The sequence below is a fragment of the Drosophila miranda genome, chromosome XR (assembly GCF_003369915.1).
Source record: "Drosophila miranda strain MSH22 chromosome XR, D.miranda_PacBio2.1, whole genome shotgun sequence".
Classification (NCBI taxonomy): domain Eukaryota; kingdom Metazoa; phylum Arthropoda; class Insecta; order Diptera; family Drosophilidae; genus Drosophila; species Drosophila miranda.
The window spans coordinates 31,719,815-31,738,215 of record NC_046674.1 but is presented as its reverse complement, the minus strand read 5'-3'; the positions used below and the strand labels follow the sequence as shown (position 1 = coordinate 31,738,215).

Sequence of the window (18,401 nt, the reverse complement as noted above, 5' to 3'; positions counted from 1 at the left end):
TCGCAGCATTATGCCTGACCGTGAATAAATGCCCCTCGAGACTATCCCTGATAGTCGACGGCTTCCCATGCCCCATATCCATTCTGTTCCGAGGGACTTGACTTGCCTGATCGAGGCTTACTCGTATGTCCAATCTTCTGTGTCATTCCCAGGGCATTCGCCCCGTTGTCCCTTCTCTCGTGCTGCAAATATGGATCTGAGCCGTTAAAACGCTCACAAACAAGCGAATAAAAATACCCAAATAAAGGCCATTGTAATGCCGGCTGGTCGATAAGCTCCGGACCCAAAATAATATACATATCGTCCCATTAATGGCAAATAAGTTTTGGCTCTTTCTGCTGTTTGCTGTCTCCTGTCGGCTGTCGGCGGTTGGTCCCCGGCGACAACGAGAGACAATAAAAGGGAATCAAAGTGTTTATTGGGGCCTCGAAGTCGAGTCGTAACAAACTGAAGAGATTCGAATTCAATTTAGCCATGCTTCACCTGAGTGTAAATCCATGAGTCACGCGAATCCGGGACACTGATGAGCGATGAGACTTCCCCAATTCATGGAACAAACGATATGCGATCCGCAATTATTCAATGAGAATCACTCTCGGGTTTTTCATTTTTAATTGCCATCGTAGAAGGAGGAGGGGACTGACTTTTACGAAGGGAGGAGGCTGTTTGGTTATGGGAAATTTTCTCGTATCTTTCTTGGTGAATAGTACGCCATGCATGCTCGCAGTCGTTGTGGGGAACCAGGAAAAACCTGGACTAGACAGCCTTCTAACTTAAACCGTGTTGGCTATCCGATGATTCGGGAATTCTGGAATCCGTTTTGGGGCCATCCAACAGACCCAGAAATGCAGTTTGCTTGAAAGGATCGGGGAACATTCCAACATAGTCCAGACCCAATAGATATGTAAATTTGCACCCATATATTTAATTCGAAGACATGGGCTGGTCGTCAAATAGTTTCTGCACCTAAATTCTAGCTAAGTCGCGCTCCATCGAGGGTATTTTTGATTTTTGCTTGAGCAGGGGAGACGGTGGTTGGGAGTAACTGTAAAAAGTAGACTGAACTCCGGGGTGGCATTCGAAAAACGACTCTTTTAGGGGATGGTTGAAGTGTGCGCTGGAGCACGACCGAGCCTACAATGTCCTCGAAGAGTCCGCTCTGCCTAGAAAGCTACGCGTCTGGGTCAGAGAATGTTCCCATGTGCTGGTGCACAACTCACGCCCGTGCCACAGTGACGAAACATTCCTTGGGCTGATCGAGAGCGAGGTGCTAGCTATTACGTAGTCAGAAGGACTCCAGAGAAACCCAGGGAATCCCGATTAGCAGCTCGCGTATCTGGCCAAAATGCGTATTTCAGCGCACATTCAAAAATGTTTATAATCCAAACACACACCCGAAAGCACGCTGGGACGTTTTGCCATTTCTAGCCAGTGAGTGGATCTTAATCGCATCGAAATCTTATGGACAAATGTTTCAGGCAGTGCAGCAACTGCCGACCCGTCAACCGGAACTAAGTTTTGGCATGTGGCATGTGGCATGTGGCTCAAGAATTATTGACTCAAATCCTATTGAACCGTTGGCAGCACCTTATTGACCCAGGCCAGGCAAGGGCAAGGCATCTAACGAGTTGTAGGTTCAAATTTGAGTTCCACTACTATTACCACTATTTCAATGTACAGCAGGTTTCATGGCTTATTGTCTAGGGCCGTGAAAAACAAGAGGATGGAATGTGACGGGATCTCTTAAGGTTTAGAAAAGCCTACGTTCCAAAAAGATAAGAAAAAGGTATCGAGGTATCGAATAGTCGCAACACTTGAACGTAGCGTTATTAGTACTTGTTATTGTCATTTTCTAGGTCATTATATACCATTACGCTGCTAGATTACCAGCCCCCCAACTCCACTCCGCGCCACTGCAACAACTACAGCAGGGTGGGGGGGAAGGCGCCGAACGACAATTGTTTGTTGAAGGCCAAAACACAACTCTGGTAAAGCGTTTCGTAGAAGTTGATTTAGATCAGAAGCCCCTCTACAGAACCCCCCTCTCAGAATCCCCGTGGCAGCGGCCGGGGTCGCTCTCAGAGAGTGGTCCGGAAATGCCGATAGGTGAAAAACTCTTCTGACTTTTGCAGTGACGTATGTAGGTGATGTTGGGCTGGGGCTGCCGTCAGCGAGGGGCTGTCGCTGCGATGCCGTTGTATCGTCATCCAGGTGAGTCCCCCGACAGCCGGTTTCGCTTGGAAATTAATCGAAATGCATGATAGATGCATGGTGGCACGGGTACCATAGGGTACGGGTACGGGAGTGGGAACGGGAACGGCAAGCGTGATGGAGAATGAATCGATGGAACCTGGGTCACTGGGCGTTTCGTCACCATCCCACAAACATCGCAACATTCCAGCTGGGAATCGGCAATCGGGAAGAACAATCGTTTTCGAGTCCAGGGAAGGTCTGGCAACAGCTAAAAGTTTCGAAAGACTCTCGAATCAAACAGATAAGCGATGAGCTACGTGTAATTACGGATCGAGAACTAGTTAATTGATCACTAATCGTCCGATGAGCCCAGCTCTGATAGAAAACCGCCTTCAAATTTCATAGCCTGGAACCGTCTGGCATTTCATTGGATCTTATGCAATGTTTTGCTACTCAATTTCCTATCCAATCCCCCTAGAACTAGGAGTGCTCGGCCGATCGCCCGGACTGACCCGTCGATTCAGATAGCTTAGGACTCGCGTTTGCTGGGACCAGGCGATACACTCTACTCTCCTATGGGAGCCTGGGCAACCGGGGCTTCCTGAAAGGGAAGCGGTGCAAGTGGTGGCAAGGACTTACAATAGACCTTGCTGAACCCCGTCATTCACTCACTGACTTCTGCGCACTCGGATTGACTCGCGTTCACGTCCTTCACACGAATGACACTCGTTGCTGTCGAGGGTCTCCTTTTATAGCCGGCTGCCACAGTCATCTTGCGATCTGGGCCTGCGCCAATCGCAGCCTCCACCTCACACTCCCACGTGGTGTGTGGTATAGGAGTGACTCCTCGCTATCAGATAAATACCATATGCTAGTTCTTGGTGACTTCAACGTGCCAGGTGCTGTTTGGTCTTCGGTAAACGAGTTTAATAACTTTTTGACGGCTTGCTTGACCTGTTCCTGTTCCTATTCCTGTCTCAAGTCAACCATGTGAAAAATTCCTGGCGTTGATTGCTTGCTCTGTGCTTTGTATCGGATCCGAGTCCTTCCGCTCAGTATACCCGAAGACGTCTACCATCCTACTCCTGGCTATCCTATTGGATCGGTCGGGTAGGCTATCTATCGTATTCTCATCGTATTTCTCGCTATCTTTTCTCAATACGTCATCGATCTTTTTGCCCAATTTTTCCAAACCACCTCTTCTCAGAAAAGCTACTCTGGTCAGCCGTACCCCTACGGTTTACCGAGGTCGAACGGCATTTTCAGTCCCTTGCTAAATAAAAGCTTGCTGCTTCATGATCTCCGACTAGTGGGTCCTGACGGAGTTCCCGGCTGTGTACTCAGGCACCGCTCGGAGGTTCTGAGCGGGCCCTTGCTTAGCCTATTCACCCACTCACTATTCACTCACTATTTGTGAGGAATCGTTCACAATTCCTCTCCATAAAAAGGCAGCAAGTCTGATGCAACGAACTATAGAGGTATGTATATCAAAGTTACCCGCTATTCCTAAAATGTTTGAGAGGGGTTTAGCTCCGCACCTGCAACACCTCTGCAAGTCACTTATATCTCCAACTCAGCATGGATAATACATTTAATTATTTGTGTATTGTCACCATTAAAGGCTTTCAAGGTACCTTGCAGACGGATGTTAAGCATTCGAATCAGTAAACCACTTCCTTCCAGCACACAAAATGTACCTTTAGGCTTTCCGCCCAACCTCCTTAGATGGATTTCTAGCTATCTTTGTTCCAGGTCCCAAAGAGTCCTCTTCAGAAACTCCCTCTCACCAGTCAAGGTTTCTTCGGGAGTACCACGGGGCAGCCCTGGATAGCCCTGGCTTGTTGAGTCGCATAAACTTCACGATTCCCAACGATTAGATCCACTAGAATCTATGGGTGTTGGCATATCCATACCGTTGTCCCTTCCGCTTTGTAGATCTGTTTTGCATGTGGAAATATTAAATGAAGTCTTAGCGAAATTTTAGAATGTCTTGATCCTGTTTCAAAATCTAGTAAATATCGTACATTGGCTGCGTAGGAATACCAAATGCTGCCACAATATTATGTTTTTCGAGTTTTTTTCATGTTTGCTTGTTTTTTTTAATTTAAGAGCATCGAAAAGACCATAAAAAAAAGTGTTCCAACTTGGCGGAGATCGAAGTCCCCAAGGCCATGCCGCCGTCTCGCACTTAATTTCGAGCAATCTATAAAGGGCGAAAACACCAGCGATCTTGAAAATCAGAAAATCAGTTTGGATCTCCGAGTTTTCGCTTTCGTTTCCAAATTAACCCAGATTCGAGGTATCGAGATTTTCCCTTGGCTCCCTCAGAATTTGAAGCCGAATAAAAACTGCCTATGCGGAGGTCGGAGGCTCACGCCTGAGGAGTTCTGGGACTGTAACAAAACGAGACCAATCGAAAATATTTTCTAGGAGGAGCAGCGAGAGCAACGTGACACGAAAATAACGAAAGAAAGAGGGCAAACAAATGAAGGAGCGATTAGGAGCGCAGCGCGTCAGAGAATCGAGGCACGCGCATGTCACGTGACGTTAGCGAACAAAAAAACAACAACAACAACCAGCCGCAGCGACTCGACTCGACTCGACTCGACTCAATCAAAGTATTTTGCGTTGCCTCAATCGCAGGCCTCTGGGTCTGACTGGGTCTGTCAGCTCCTCCCCCAGCTGGATTCGCTTCGCATCCAGAAAGCCGAAGCCGAATCCGAATCCGAATCCGAATCCGAGTCGCAATGCTCGTCATAGTTATCGCATCGCATCGAATCGAATCGAATCACGCTCCACACGCACACCCCAAGGCGCTCACATGCGGTCGCATGTGCATGTGTTGGTTCCGTGCCGTGTTCTGGCCTCTGTCTGATGCCCGCTAATCGAAAACAGTGCCAGGGTATACTGTGTTCGCGGGGCGGTATGGCGGCGGCAGCATGCATATGGCCATTTCCGTGTAAAAGCCAAATCTTTTTTGGACATCAAGAGCGTGCGGAAATGCCAATATGTACATATATACATATACATATGTAGTCCTCCAAGTCTATTAGTCAAGAGTCATTGATCCGTCGAGCCATCTATCCCTGTCCTGTCCTGTCCTGTCCTGTCCTGTCCGGTCTCTCCATAGGTCTCTCCCATGTTTTTTTCCTGGCTCCAGGAGCTGGAGTAACCAAATTTGGTTCCTGGGCCGCAGGGACCTGTTCATGCATATGTAGGAGACTCAGCCCAGGGAAAATGTAACAGGGATATTGTGTGCAAACCGCTCCAAACTTTTCTCGATCAGATAAATATTTATATGGGAACTTTTGAAGAATCCAGAAGATTCAGAGTGGGCATTTTATAGTCGGAGCTCATCCCCCTGTCCCCCTATTCCCCTATCTCTCTCTCAGTCTTCTCTCTTCGCACTTGTCAGACGGTTTGTCGTGCTTTCTCTTTTTCTTGGCACTGCCGAAAATCGGGAGAAGCGCGCGAGGCATCGCCGACACAAGTAAACAAAATCTTATCAGACAGTACCGTCGTCGTCGTCTTCGTCTTCGTCTTCGTCTTCATCTTCTGTGCACTCTCGCCCCGCTCATAAAGATACACACACGCCTGTAAGCCTGTACATATCGGACACATACAATATGTACATATGTATGTCCTACACTCCAAGCCAAAAATTACCCTATACAGACAGGCAGACAGACCCGGACCGCGGACAGGTACAAAGGTACGTGTACCGCGAAAATCCGCCGAGGCCAACAAATTAAAAGCCAGTAAAATCACATTTCCAAATACTAGTGTCCCGATATCATTTTCTAAGAATATTGCAACTCGGCTAATTTAACCAATCGACATATGATTCCTTCAACTTTGACCTAAAAACCCATTAAAATAAGCTAATGTTCACCTTTTCGGTATTATCTCCTATAAGAAAGATGATTCTTGATGAAAGTTTTGCCTCAAAGCCTCTCTAACATTGAACTATCTAAAAAGTGTATAACCTGTGCATATTAAGCCAATAAATGTCCCTGTTTTCCCTGTCCCAATCGCCCCCTCGCTAAGCCCGAAGAACTGATCGTGGAGTATCGAAAACTGAAAATTAAAAGCAGACTGCTTTTGCTGTTCCGCTCGATCTGCGATCTGGTTTGATGTGGTTCAGGATCCGAATCGTGGCATCGTCGCATCGTCGCATCGTCGCGTCATCGCATCAACGCTTCAGCCACAGAGCGGGGCTGACCAATCTTCCCCTTGTACGGCTCGAGTGTTACACGTGTCGTGCACGTCAGAGCTGAGGTCGCCGTCACATGGCCATCTCAAGGCAGTCTAGCATAAACCTATAATCTTAGACGAAATGGTAAATGCGTCATATTAAATGTCCGACAAACAAGCAACAACAGCCGCTGCAAAGCTGCCCGTTCGATGCTTGTGGCTGTCTTTGTTTTCTCTGTCCGATCGCACGCCTGATTTACGAAGCTAGATCGGGTATTCGTATCTGTGGGGGCATCTTTATCCAATAGCACATATCCCATCTGAAGGCGATCTCAGGATCTCAGACCATACCGCTCTGAGGGTACACCAGCACACTCCCGGAGCCTCCTCAGAGGAAGAGAAGCAAAGCGGCATGCACATATGTATGTATGTATGTACATATGTCTGCATGTATGCATGTGTGTATGTAAATATCTTATAATTACTGCCAAGGAACATCCGAGCAACATCTGAATCTTCGCAGACCTTTACGGTATACCATCACGTCCCGTCTCTAAGTGATTTTGACCTGAACCTTACCTTACCCTGAACTCATTTTTTGACAATGAAAATTGGTACACATTCCGCTATAACAAAACGACAGTCTTTATTCAACATTGGAGTGGTACTCGAAGAGTATAGGATAGGATATGTGCAGCACATTTAGAATTTTGCGTAGAATTTTTGGTGCAAGCAGCTCCTTCGGTACCCGACCCGTAGTCACCTACCCAGTGACAATTACCTGGCGACAGTTGCTAGCTCTTGTGCTGAAGTTGTTCCTTGCTCAGGGGCCCTCTCACTTGTTTTGTTGCTCAGTTAGTTTCGCTGATGCTCACTAGTGCTCACTGACGAATTGAGCAACTGGCGGGCAACCCAACACCAGTAGCATGTAGTGCTCTGTCCGTTTAGGAGGCAGCTCCCGAAGTAGATTCCACATGTGCTAATTAGTTGAAGGCTCTGGGGCAGTCACGATGTTGTTGCTACTGTGCTTTCGGCCATTCATCAGTGGGTTTTGTGGGTGTGGCCCCATTCATGTAGTTTGATTAAAGTGATGCCGCTTTGACGCGATAATCGACAATGTCCGAGATATTTACTGTGTAAGAGCAAACAGAGAATTGATAAACGTTTGTTGTTATTCATGCTCTTATCAGCCACTTGCTTCCACGTGATGCCAACCGCAAGATCCCCCAGGCACACACCCACACACCCACGCACCCACACACCCACGCACACACACCCACACACCCACACACCCACACAGCACAGCGCTGCGCTATCTAGGACGAGTGATCACACAGCTAGTGGAGATGCTCGAGGATGGCAAGAGGCGATCCATACACCAACCCATGCGGGACTCGATCGAGAGTATAAGGGTGCTGTATGAGCTGGTTGCTATCCAGCTGCACGATGAAGGCGCTAAGGACCCACCAGTCTTCTCAAACGTCACCGATTTTTAGACCTCTCCCGGAGCCTAAGAGGAAACAGGCTGCAGGTGCACCAACACCCCGGACAAAGAGGACCAAGGCAGCGGTCGAGGTCCAGACCACTCCAGGAGTAGCAGTCGAAAAGGACGCCCACGCTGAAAGGGACAGAAAGGAGCCGGAGGAGACCCCATTCCTGACGGTGTCCAACCGACGCAGAAGGAAGAGGCCGCAAAAGCCGACTGGAGCGCTCGCGGACAAGACGCGACCAGATGCCATCGTCATTGCCACCAACGGCGAAAAGACCTACGCAGAGATACTGCGCAAGGTGAGGACGGACGAAACCCTGCGTGGACTCGGTGATGCGGTCGCCAGGATCAGGAGGACCCAAAAAGGAGAGCTACTGTTACAGCTCAACAAGTCGGGAGAGGAGACGGAGACGTTTAAAAGCCTGGTAGCCGTAGCCTGTCGCACCGAGTGACCGTAGAGTGCAAGGACCTGGACGAGATAACCACCACGGAGGATATATGCGAAGCTCTGAGAAGCCAGGTGGAATTGGCGGAGCTGTCTGCGGATGACATCCAGCTGCGAAAGGCATGCGGCGGAACCCAGACGGCCACAATCAGGCTGCCAGCGGAGAGCGCCCAGAAGGCTCTGAAAATAGGAGTGCTAAAAGTGGGCTGGGTAAGATGCAGACTGCGTGAGCGAATCAGAGTCACCAAATGCTTTAGATGTCTCGAGTTTGGGCATATGGCACGACAGTGCAGTAGCAAAGTAGACAGGTCCAAGCTGTGTAGAAGATGTGGAAAGGAGAACCACCTGGCAAAGGACTGTAGCCTGGAACCTCAGTGCATGCTCTGCAAGGGAACGAGCGCAGACTGGAAGCACGTGGCCGGCAGCGGTAGATTGTTGTTCCCCCCCTGTTTAGGAACGCCCTGACTAAAAGATCAGCATGAGGTGTACTCAGCTGAATTAAAACCATTGCGAAGCTGCTCAGTCTCTCCTGAGACAAGCAGTCAGGGAGAGGAAGACCGAAGTCGTGCTCATCTGCGAGCCATTCAGGGCGATACCAGGAAGCGGTTGGACCAGCAGCAGTTGCGGCAAGGCGGCCATCTGGGCCGTACAAATCCACCCCCAGGAGATATGCGCAGCCAACGAAGGATTTGTTAGAGCGAGGCTTAGAGAGGTAACCTTCTATAGCTGCTATGCCCCGCCGAGCTGGGACCTAGCGCGCTTCCAAAGTATGCTAGCGCATATAGCGGAAGACGCGCGCGGAAGAGCCCCCGTAATAATAGCGGGAGACTTTAATGCGTGGTCCGTAGAGTGGGGCAGTAAAGAAACCAACGCCAGAGGCACGTGTCTGCTCGAGGAATTTGCGTCCTTGGACGTAATACTCGCAAACGATAGCAGGAAGCTAACCTACTTCAAGGCGGGTCGAGGGTCCATTATCGACCTAACCTTCATGAGCGTCTCACTCCATAGGGGATCTACGTGGAGAGTAAGCGAGGAGTTTACGTTCAGCGACCACCAGGCGATCCACTTCGAATGCGGAGCAGCAACGAAAAAACAGCTAGCCAAAATTACCGGACCTAAATGGAAGGGCGACCACCTGGATGTGGAAACCTTCACGGAATATCTGCGCAACGCCAGCTGGAGCCCTGCGCGAGAAACGGCAGAGGGCCTGGCTCAGAAACTGGCGAAGCTCATGGAGGAGGTATGTGATGCGGAAATGCCAAGAAGGAAGCCTTGCAGAAGAGGAGCGCCCTGTTACTGGTGGAATGCGGAGGTTAACCAGCTAAGGAAAGCCTGCCTACGAGAAAGACGGTGCTACCAGAGAGCACGAGGTCGCCCTGGGTTCGACACCAGGGGGGAGGAACTCCGATCAGCGAAAAGAGCCCTTAAACGTGCCATAAAGGAGAGCAAGTCAGCCTGCTTCAGGCAGATATGCGAGGAGGCTGACGTCAACCCTTGGGGGACGGCATATAAGGTCGTCACCAAGAGGATAAGGAGCCAGTCAGCACCGGAAGTGACCTGCCCGATCCTGCTTCGTAGCATCGTGGAGGCCCTATTCCCACAGCACCCGTATCGGGAGGAGAGCTTCTCGAGCCAAGACTTCGAGCTGTGGCAACAGATTTCTGTTGAGGAGGTGATAGCGGCTACCAGGAGAATTGGGGATAAAAAGGCACCAGGACCGGATGGTATCCCAAACAAGGCATTGAAGCTTGGAGCAACCACCAGACCAGATGTATTTGTTGACACGTTCAACAAATGCCTACGGGAAGGGGGAAAAAAGAACACACACACACACACACGGAGATTGATCATTCATGTGGAGGAGGCTCCTGCCCCGGAAGTTCCAAACATGCAAAGAAAACTTGAGCGAAACGCGCTTTTTGTGGCCCTTATCACCACTAACAATCGCACCTGCCGCTGGCCCGCCCCCTCCCCCTCCCCCTCTCCTAATGAAAACTCGCTCTCCGGTCATGTGTGTGTGTGTGTGTGTGTGTGTGTGTGTGTGTGTGCTGTTGGCGGGCTAAGCATAAACATATGCAAACACACGCACACACCCACTTGTTCTACTACCTTGCCCCGCTCCGAACAGTCGAGCACTTTGCATAATCTACTAAACGGCGATTTGAAGACACAGACAACACACAGACAGCACAGACCACAGCCACGCGCCAAATTACCACTAAGTGCACGAAGAAGCAGAAAAGAAGCAGAAAGAGAGCGGGAGCGGGAGCGGGAGCAAGAGAGAGAGATCGAATGGATCGAAGAGAATGGCGTGCGAGCTAAGATACCAGCTATTTACATACGTATTGCCTCAAGTAATCCCCTTCCGCTCTTTGCCAACAGCTGGGTCCTAGAAGAGCCCCCATGAACGAAACCTAACCGCCCACTCCACGTGCACACACTCGTACTCCCCTCGGGCACATGCCTACTCCCCTGTTAAACAACAGCGGCTAGACCTAAGGCTCTCATTTCGTTCGTCTGTGCTGTTATTTTATGTTACTGTTACGTTACTGTTGCGGCACTGTAACGTCGCTGTTACTGATACTGCCACTGTTACTGCTACTGCTACTGCTACTGTTATTCCGTTGTCCGAGTATGCCTTGAACAGCTGAGATCACCGGCGGGCAGTGTGGCGTATGCGTGATATCTGGCCGCCACTGTTGCCTTTGCTATAATTAACCAAACAGCAGCATCGGCGGCCGATGCGATGAAGCAGTTGAAGCAATTATAACAAAGTTGGCAAAATAAACCCCTAAGAAGAGACAGCGACTGTTGAAAGGCTTAACTTCGAACGGTTAATGTTGATGTTGTTCCTGTTCCCTGGCAGAGGGTGCGGAGGTTCACCACTTAAAGTATTTAGATACATGTGTATGTCTCGTAGAACAAAATGTTCGAAAATGGAATACAAAAAATGTTCTTCTATTTGAATAGTAATTGGATGCCCTGCCCTCTATACGATCGAATGATCGTTTCTAAAGATACAAGCCAAACTATGACCTGACATTTCGTTACAGAAAACGGGATTGGTTCTTGAGGTTGGGCTACAAAATGGCAAAACTCTGCGACTTGGTTAGGACTATAAGATATGTATAGCATTTTCTGTGATAATATATGAAGAACTACATGTATGAAATGTAAAAACATTTCATTTTTTTGTTGTAAATCTGCGCAGGGATCTACTACCAAATTGCGGGCTAACAAAAGAGAAAAATTACCCGAGATCGGGCCAATTTTCTGGGATCTCTCAGATACTCACAGTTCAATATTTTAGAGATACTAGTAATAGTAATAGAGAGACTAGGAGGTAATAGTATACGAAATCATGATTATTCTAATAGGTTTTAAGATCAAAGTTAATGAAATTATTCGTCAATTGGTTAAATTATATAAGAAAAGAATATCGAAATCTATTATTGGCATGGTGGAAATGCCCTAGTTAAACGAGTATGCGACTGAGCCGCCGGTTTCTGTCATTTTTATCATTACATAGATACACCCAATCTGGAAAGAGCATCAAAACTTCGGCTCCCGCCTAGTGTTCGTTTCTTCTTATTGCTGTTTCGTCTTTTCTGCGGATTTTATTTTACGAGCGAACCCGTAAAAAATTGCCAGAATAAACTTTTTCAATAACAATTGATGTCTGGTGTTTTTTTTATCGCTGTTGGATTTATTGTTTTTATTTTTATTTTTTTGAATATGAAAACAAAGAGAACTTTATCGGTGTTCTTGTAAATGTTTTTGATTTTTTGGCCTAATTTGATTTGTAGAATAACAGCTCGCTTTGCAGAACATTTAAATTTTGCCCATGGCGACCCAATAAGGGCATTTCCATGAAACAGTTCCCGATGCTATGTCCCAATGTTATTTTCTAAATTATTGAAACTTGGCTAATTACCCAAATGACGTGCGATGTAATTTATGAACTTTGAATAACAAACATTAAAATCAGCAAGAGGTATTCTTTTGGTTTTTTATTTTATTTTTTTTTTAGTACCATATTTTCCTTATGAATATCTCTTATAAGAAAGATGATTCTCGATGGAAGTTCTTCCGCGTAAAAATCCCAGAGAATAAGCCCAATCTCGACTGACTTATCTTTTTTTTTTAATTTTTATTACCACAGAAATTTTGCATTGTAACGGCAGTAAAGTACGTCAGATCCTTCGGCGGGTTCGGTGGGCGAGATATGCCGGCCGGATGGTACTTCGTTGGGAACGGATTTCGATGTAGTTGATTTTCTTTCGGGGCAAAGTAACGTTTTATCAGAGCCGGATGATGAAGATATATTTTGTACGCGCTGGACGGATGCCCATTAGCGGACGAGAGTGCAACCGAAACCATTTACAGAAACACTACTCTTGTACAATGGTGAAATTCAGTTGTACCGCGCTGCTTTTCAACACATGATTATGCGAGAAATCGTTGAAAATTCTGGTTTGGCCGTGCTCGTGCTCGAGGCCGGCTTAGTAGTCGTCGATTTACAGGGTATGCGAAGTTCGAAGCGGCGAAGATAGCTTCCTTACTGGTTTCATTAGGACTTTGTTTTGTTTAATATTGTTGTTAGCGTTTTATTGTCGCGTCCCGAGTCGAAAGCCCAGTTCAAAGCAGACGATAGACAGTGAGAAAAAGAAGACCGAATGAGAGGGAAATGGAACGGGAGAACAAGAGACGGAGACGGAGACGGAGGCGGAGACGGACGAAGACGGAGAATCGTCGCGTTAATCGATACGAAATAAATCGTATAAAATCGTGATTAACCATTTAACATGATTAAGATGTTGAGATCCGTACGAGTATGTACACACATATGTACATACATATGTATGTGTCTGCCTCACATAATATACATACAGCCTCTAATATGGGTACTCCCCTCCCCATCCCCCTCCCCTCCCCATCCCCCTCCCCATCCCCCCAAAGGTAAAGGGCTGTTCGCTCGTTCCCGTTCCCGTTCTCGATCTCGTTCTGGAATTTCGGTGTGATTCGCGAATCCCGTTGGAGTGAGACGCACATTTCGTCATTTCAAGGCAAATCATTTGGCAATTCTGGTGGGTATACTAATTGGGGTGCCAATCGAAACAAATCGAAGCAAGACAAATTAGATCAGGCGAGGCGCACATTCCCCAAAACCACATTCATCCTTTCAGCCTCAGTCCGTCCTGTACCGGCAGTACCGGCAGGAAACGCTGGAAACCCAAACGCAAACCACAAGACCGCGAGAAAGTTTTCCTCAATTCGCTGACCATTTTTTCTGGCGACTAAATTTAATTAATAATACTTAACATTTTACTTCTGCCTCGCACATTTGTCATTTAGCAGCGATGTATAATTTATAACATTTTGTTCGTTGACAGAACAATCCCAACCCCTCCCCTCCCCGTCCCGCCCCACCCCACCCAATGCCGATTCCAAATCCAATTCCAATGATGATGATGATGATTGCATCTCATGTACGAGTATTAATATTATTATTATTGTTTTTTTTTTGTGTCGATGGTTGTTGTTGCTGCTGCTGCTGCTGTTGTACCAGGGAATGTATTATATTATACCCTACTTCTCGGCCCCAGTGCGTGGCGCGGCGATCTTAGCGTCGATCGGCCCAAAGAGCAGCAGCAGCAACACGAAAACCATTTACTGAGCATTTTCAAGGTTCAAGGTTACAACCTGCACTTATTAATACGGTTTATTGTACTTTTGTGTTCCTTCTTTTCCCCACTGCACACTGCGCCCTGCACACTGCGCCCTGCACCCTGCACCCTGCGCCCTGCATCTGCACCACTAGCAGTCCGAGCACCAACAAAAACTGGAGCAACAACAACTTGTACATATAGTAGTCGCTTGACCTGCAGGAACAATTGGCTTCTATAATTATTTATACGATGTTTCATTTGTTTTGGAATTTTTCCATTTTCTGAGATTGCAATTTGCAACAAACGAAAAAGTAGGGAAAACAAACTTCATCGGCGCGCAAAGGGGCGGATAAGGTGCGGGCAGGGTGCGGGCAAGGTGAGAAGGGGAGAGAGATTCAGTGGGCATTTAATAGGATGTGTAATTTCAGTAGTAGTAGTAGTAGTAAATAACTGCTACGAGTACAACTGCGTATCTGATTATCTGGGCACGGAGTGGGTGGATGCCCCGAATGCAATTACCGAAAACCTTCTTCGAGGACAGAGAACCCAACCTCTCATGCGGCATTACCATAGAAAATAATCCTGTTCTCAAGACTCAAGACCCAAGACTGGCGGGACCAAGCGATGGTTTGTAGATTCTGCTAGTTGTATTTTATTTTTTTTATTTTTTTTTTATATATAGAAAACCACTAACATTTGTTATTTCTTACTCGCTTGAAAGAAAATACAGTAGAACTCGGGTATAACGACACTCAACGGACAGACGATCTTACGTCGTTATACCCGGAAGACGCTGTAACCACAAGCCACGTTTGTAATAGGTTTAAAAATAAAACTAATTAATTTTTAAATCAAACAAAAAATTGAATTCAATAACATGGTTTTTTCACAATAAGTCGTATACATATAATGCATATTCATAAGCATAATATAACAGGATTTATTTCTATATGTGGTTTTTCTTTTTATTCTAAATAATCAGTAATTTTTGATTGTTTAGCAGTAACAATATAAAAACAGCCGCGCACAGAATTATTTAAAATTGAAGAATTTGAATGGAAAAATGTATTCAGAATTTCTGCAGCCTTAAATGCCTTCAAAACGCTAAGTGCTGACACATCTTCATTTTGAGCTTCGACGTTGTCGTCGCAGTCCTGTCCGCCATCTAATGTATCAATAAGAACATATTCATCCAGTTCTTCCTTTGAAATCGGTGCCGATCACTGATAAATACATACTACATTTCTGAGATCGTCGTTAGATGCTTAAATTTGTTGGCATTATTTCGCTTATTATTTTCCTTTTTTGGCACGTCGCAATAGCCGGTTTGTCGCTAAAAGCGGAGACGTACTGAGCGGAGGCCCTTTCATATAAGTTTGCATGGGGACCATTCAACCAAGCCATTGAATTTTCGTCGCTATGACGGGACGTTACAATCGGATTCTACTGTAGTTGCTCTTGCGCTTTATTCTCCCTAAGATTTTTGAAGTGAATCGTTATCCAGAAATATTGTAAAATGAACGGGGGCTAAAGCTTATAGAGGAAAGTAAGGAAAAATGGGAAGGAGCTCTACGGTTGCGCATAATTACATTAAAAATCAGTCAGAATATGGCAGAATACAAGAAGAGTCACAGTAAAAAGGCATCTACCGAAGCTGACCGTTGGGTAATACTCCGAGCAACCTCAAATCCCCACCAGTCGGCATACGGAGTATGGAGAGTATGGACCGTGAAGGGGGTTATTCAAGGTGCTAAACATCTGAGAAGACTCATCCTCGTGCAAAGAGCAATAACACGGCATCCAACCATTTTCAGTATTTAGTATTTATTGAACGATTTACAATCAATTTTGTCTGTAACTGTATTTCAAAATTCATTTAAAAGCAGCTCAATGTTCAGTGTTTTTATACTGACCGCAGCTACACAAATACACACATGGGTATTTAGAAACTGAGCACAGGGTGTTCCGTGTGTTTCGCCTTGTTTCTAAAAACTAAAAAGTGTTTAAAATGGCCATTACCGCCTTACCCATCACTATACATCAATTAAAACTCTTTTCGATATAGTTCTGTTCCGATAAAATTTTTGTTAATTTACTTAAAGTTGTTTTAAAGTTAACTGTAGCCAAAGACAATATAGCAGTAAGATTACTAACGCCCCTACACTCTGTCGGCTCGAAATTTGGCTCTCTGAAATTTTTTGAAAGCCACGAGAGAGCTCCGAAAGCCACCGCGCTCTCACGCTGTGTACATGAGGCGGCCGACGACTGCGATTTGTTGGTATTGGTGCACACGTCTTCTCGTGCATTTGAGGTCTGCTTGCTTGTGTTGGTTTTTTTCGACGGCGCTGTCGAAGCATACACCCATTACTTTAGAATTCACTAGAGGTTGTGACACTTCTCAAAGACGATTGCTAATATACTGGGCGAATGTACATACATACGTATGTATGTGAAAATACATCAAATATTTCGCACATGAATTCACATGAGAATAATTCTCTGTAGGGTATTCAGCGTGCGTTGCGTCAAGAAGCACAGATTTTGTGGATATGTATGTATGTACGTGCGCACAGCCAACGATTTGCCAAAAATTCGTGAGTTTCTTGACTTAACAAATTTAAGTCGAGATTAGGCGGTAGCTAGCAGTAGGGGATCAATTACTTTGAGATTTTCTGAACAGTCATACGAAACGAAAATATCTGACTTTTGTTAGCCTTTGCTGCGGCAAAGAGTTTTATCTCCATCAGGTAGATGCGTCAAAAATACCATTTCAACGATGAATACTGTTGAAAAATTCACAATTTTGGTAGTTTTTGTAAAACAAAAAATTATATCGGGTTACGGCACTGGGCAAGAGATACCGAACGGTATACAAATAAAATTTAAAAACAAAAGAATTAATTTTAATTGACTTTTTCAAGTATAATTTTTGAAAAAAATACCGCAAAAAAATTACCAATTTTGCATTCGAAAGCCCAACACTCCTCCCCCGGTAAGCTGAAGCTACAAAGGGTTTGGGTCCGATCTATAAATGCATTCATCAGCTTTTCACAATTGCAAAGTTCAACAAAGCAGATGTTGGATACTTAAGTTAGATGGGGAAAGCACTACCACTATTAGATCTGTGGCGAAAGTGGATGTGTGTAACACTCAGAAAGAAGCGTTGCCGACCCCATAAAGTATATATATTCTTAATCAGCATCAAAAGCCGAGTCAATAAAGCCATGTATATCTGTTCGACTAGTTAAACTAGATCAGCCAACCCTTAATGGCATTCAAAATTTTTAAGATGCGAGAAAATCTTTAAAAATATCACCCAGAATCATAGAGAATGACCATATCTACATCTATAAAATTCTATGCTTCAATTTTTGCTGGATGGGCATTTTTGGTCTGGCCAAATTATTTATAAATTTTAAAGGATTTGATGAGGATTTGGTCAGAGGCTTGTTGGTTTTTATTAAGTTCTTTCATATTTAAAATCTAAAGTGCTTACTGAAAGTCGAGGATGGAAGAAGAAATCTTTACAAACAACGGACACCCGCATCATCAGTCTTGCAAAAAAGTATCAGTTCATGTCTGCCAAGGTCATATCCGCTCAAATTGGCAAAGAAAAATCAGGTCTGATGTTTCGTCGGTGACTTCAATATACAGACTTAAACGGACGTATAGTCCGAAAAGTTTCCTTACTCCGAGTAAAAAATTTGAAGCTGAGGCAAAAAGTCGTTGAAAATCATTTGGCATGGTCTGGGTCTGAAAAGTGGAACAAAAATATTATTGAAAGACGAAAAAAAAAATATATCTTTGTGATAATGACTCCAGAAGATGTATACAACGACCCAAAGACAAAGAATTCGGCTTCCGGTACACAAAGAAAATGGCTAAGAACGGAGGCCGATGTATAGGTATTGTTTTTTTATTGGCATGGCGTTGAGCCGGTACATCGCATAACTGATCCTGTGATCCAATTCGGGTATGAAAACTTATTGACAGATATTATGCAACCTTATGCTGAGTAAAACATGCCCTTGAGATGGTTCTTTCTACAGGAAAATGACCCAAAGCACACCTCAAAGGTGGTCAAGGCTTGGTTTACGGGAAAAAATGTAAACGTTATGGCTTGGCTAAGTCAGTCTCCTGACTTAAACCGATTTGAAAACCTTTGGGGTGACTTGAAACGTCGAATTGGTAAAAATACTTTTCGAAAAGAAAAAGAATTGTGGCGAATTTGTGCAAAAAACGTGGCATGACATTATAGTGGAGACTTGCCGCAAACTTATTGCTAGTATGCCAAGAAGAATTGCCAAAGTCATCCAAAATAAGTGTGGCTATACAGGATACTAATATAAGATTATAAATAATAAGAAAAAAGTGGAAAAATGTTGATACGCTTTTAGTTTTTTGCTTTGTA

The 18,401-nt window shown here is 45.4% G+C and overlaps 1 protein-coding gene across 2 annotated transcripts in view; it reads left to right on the top strand.

The window, feature by feature from the left end:
• The window catches only part of LOC108151473, a 61,228-nt gene that overhangs the window by 4,530 nt on the left and 38,297 nt on the right, over positions 1–18,401 (top strand). The window lies entirely within an intron of this gene.